Raw genomic sequence first — 3,414 nt, forward strand, 5'->3', positions numbered from 1 at the left:
TATTTTATAAAACATTACCTGAGTGTTACCCAAAGTTAGGATAGGGAGAAGGTTCTCAAAGTAAAATTCAAAAAATCTTTTCTCCATGTTAAAAAGACCCACAATGACAGAACGTCTTTTATAAAGAAAAAGATTCCTGTCCTGTGAGACATTAACAAAGGCAAAACACTCCAATGTTCACGTTTGGAACACATTCTTTGATAAAACATTATCACAATGTAGCCTACTGTAAAAAGCAGGAAGACGTTCTCAAATCAACATTCGAAAAATGTTCTCAAGATGCTATCGAGTCCTCCAATGAAAGACCTATAAAACGTTCCTGTATTGAGGGACAATAACAAATAGAACAGGGGTGTCCAATCCTGGTCCTGGAGGGCCACAGTCCTACATGTTCTAGATGGTTCCCTCGTCCAACACACCTGATTCAAATGATCAGCTCATCATCAAGCTCTGCAGAAGCCTGATAATGATCCTGATCATTTGAATCAGATGTGTTGGAAGAAGGAAACATCTAAAACATGCAGGACTGTGGCCCTCGAGGACCAGGATTGGAGACCCCTGAAATAGAACATTCAGCCTGCAATGCTCTGAGGATGTTTGGGGAATGGAACACAGATTACGCTCCACGGTAACAAAAGAGGAACATTGTAAAAGCAGCGTTCAAAAAATGTTCCCATGATTGTTATCGAGTCTTTCGATGATAGAACTATAAAATTTATATAGACAGAATATGTTGCCTGCAACGTTCTGAGGATGTTTGGGGAACAGCACATAGATTATGTTCCACGATAATAAAGGAGCAATGTTCTAAAACCAACCTTCAAAAAATGTTCTCAAGATGTTATTGGGTCTTTTGATGACAGAACTAAAGAGAGAACGTTCTAAACGTTCAAAATGTCTTTTAGTCATCTAATTACAGAAAGTGTTAAAAAAAAGTGTCACTCCAGCATTAACAGAGGGAGTTAATGTTCTCAATACAAGACTTGGAAAACGTTTCGAGAACATTGGTGCATGGCGGTCTAACAATGTCTTTAGACAAGAGAACATTCAAGGAACGTAAAAAACTGAAAAGTAGTGGAACTTTGCAGAACTTTCCCAGAACAAAAAAACGTATTTTATTGACAAATGGCACATTTAAATGATAATATTTCACTTTTTGGGGGGTATTTTTGCAGTAACTTATTCCATTTTGCAGTGATTCCTTTGGACTGGTGGAGCAGGAATGGAATGGAAAGTGCGTAAAATGCGCATAAATGCTGTTCTCCACAGTCGTGCCCCTCCGGTCCGTGTTCTCGCTCTGCTCCAGCCGAGGAGGCGCATCTCCGGAGCGGCCCGGAGGGGGGCGGAGCCTGCGGCGGCTAAAGACGCTCAGCCTATCATAAGGTTCGTCACTGCTCGCTGCGCCGCTCACCTGCGCGCCTCTCACCGCCTCACCTGGACCGTCCGCGATGGAGAAAACCGCATGAAATATGACGAGGATATTATTTTTCTGTGCGCACTTTTCGACCAAAGGAAGAAGCAGCAGCAGCGGCAGCAGCAGAACCGAGACCAAGTTCATCTCCAGGAGAAGATAAAAGCAGCAGCAGCTTCAAGGACCAACAGGTAAGTCGGAGGTTTGATTTACTGTCAGTCCCAAGTGTTACCGTAACTCTTTATATCCTCTGTATCAGCAGAAATCACGTCAGGAAGCTTTAACGACGGGACATGTGCGCTTCAGATCAGCTGTAGAGAATAAAAAGTCACTATTGTAGAAAACTGAACAAAAAAAGCCTCAATATACAGAAAACTACGCAAAAATACGAACTAAAGCCTCATTAACTTGGAGGCAGGAATCACAAAGTCATAAAATCAGCCAAACCTCAACACAGTCTAATTATTTTTCTACTAGTTTAAAGCATTTCTGTGGTCACAAACTAAATAAAACATGAATATAAGAATATAATGAACAGCTTCTCTGCAGCAGAACAACAAAAAGCAAATTAACCTGCAGCTGTGGTGAAGCAGTGACTAGAATCTAAATAATTAAGCAGAATTTGTGTCCTTCAGTTTTTGTTTGAATAAGATTTCATTTAACAAACTAACAGAGAATTAAACCTGCATGTTTTTAATGTTAAAAGGAATAAAATCTGGAGTTTTTTTATATCGTTGAGAACATTTTAAACTAAAGTCATGCTGGCGTCGCTTTTGTCCAACTAGAAAATAAGATGGTATATTTAAAGTACAACACTATGATCCTCACACGTCTCCCAATATGTGAAAGTAGAGAAAAACTAAAAGACTATACAGTAAACACTTTAAATAAACACTCTGAGATTTATTACGTAATACAGGCTGACAGTTATTAAAAAGTTTTTAAAAAGGAGCTGATTTCGGATCAATCTGTGCTGCTTGATTGTAGTTTTTTAAAATTAAATATGTTTGCAAACTGTTATTGATCAATATTGCAAATGCAGTTCTTTGCTTCAGTGAAAGTACCAGAACCTCACGTACGCATCCAAAATACTGCTGAAGTACGAAAGCAGCGAAATGTACTTAAATCAGCTACACAGAGCCGTCCCCTATGTTAATATTATATCATTAATGTGGCATGTAAGTCGTTTTTTAATGTTGTAAATGACAAATGTGGAAATAATTGACATTATTTTATGTACTGTTGGGTAATTTAATGTAAAAATAACACTTTTATTTCATAATATTCCTTAAACTGTGATGTTTTGTGTGTGAAAGTAAAAAGAATTTTGTTATATTAAGTTAGAAAAACCGCTTTACATGAGTATTTAGACAACTGAAGTCAGATGTATGTACAGAGCAGGAGAGCAGCTGCTGCATTTATAAAATCTGATCTCATATGAAATGTTTGATATTAAAGTTTTTTGTTAATTCAAATGTTAAAAAAAAAAAAAACAGCACAAAGAATTTCAGACAAGTTTCTGCCAAAGCACAGAGTCGACGAGAAGCAAAGGTGCAGCTTGTTTTTGTGCATTTTTACAGTAAAACTTGTCAAAGTCGACGTGAAGCTGCCTCCTGGGAAAACTCAGCGAGCCTGAAGTGACACAGATTTATAGCATTTGTGTTTTACGACGTGAAAGGACTAAAAAACGCTCCTGAAAGCGGCCACGGTCACGAGACGCTGCGGTGAGACATGCAGCAGAGAGTGTGTTCTACGCCGCTGTGTGAGTGAGTCGGCGTCTCGCAGGTCGTCTTAAATCACTGAGGATGTTAAGCTGTCATCTATATCTAAACTATCAGCGCACTTAATCAAAGCGCACAGGAGCAGATTAGCAGAGCTCAGCTGTGCGTCTTCAGCTTTCTGTGTTAATCCTTCACTCGGTTTTAAAACTAGAATTCCATCTGAGCAAGCAGCACTTTCACAGGATTTTCCTCAGACTTTGCTCGCCACGCCAGTTTTTCTGT

The sequence above is a fragment of the Stegastes partitus genome, unplaced genomic scaffold, assembly GCF_000690725.1.
Source record: "Stegastes partitus isolate 25-593 unplaced genomic scaffold, Stegastes_partitus-1.0.2 Scaffold953, whole genome shotgun sequence".
In the NCBI taxonomy this organism is placed as follows: Eukaryota; Metazoa; Chordata; class Actinopteri; family Pomacentridae; genus Stegastes; species Stegastes partitus.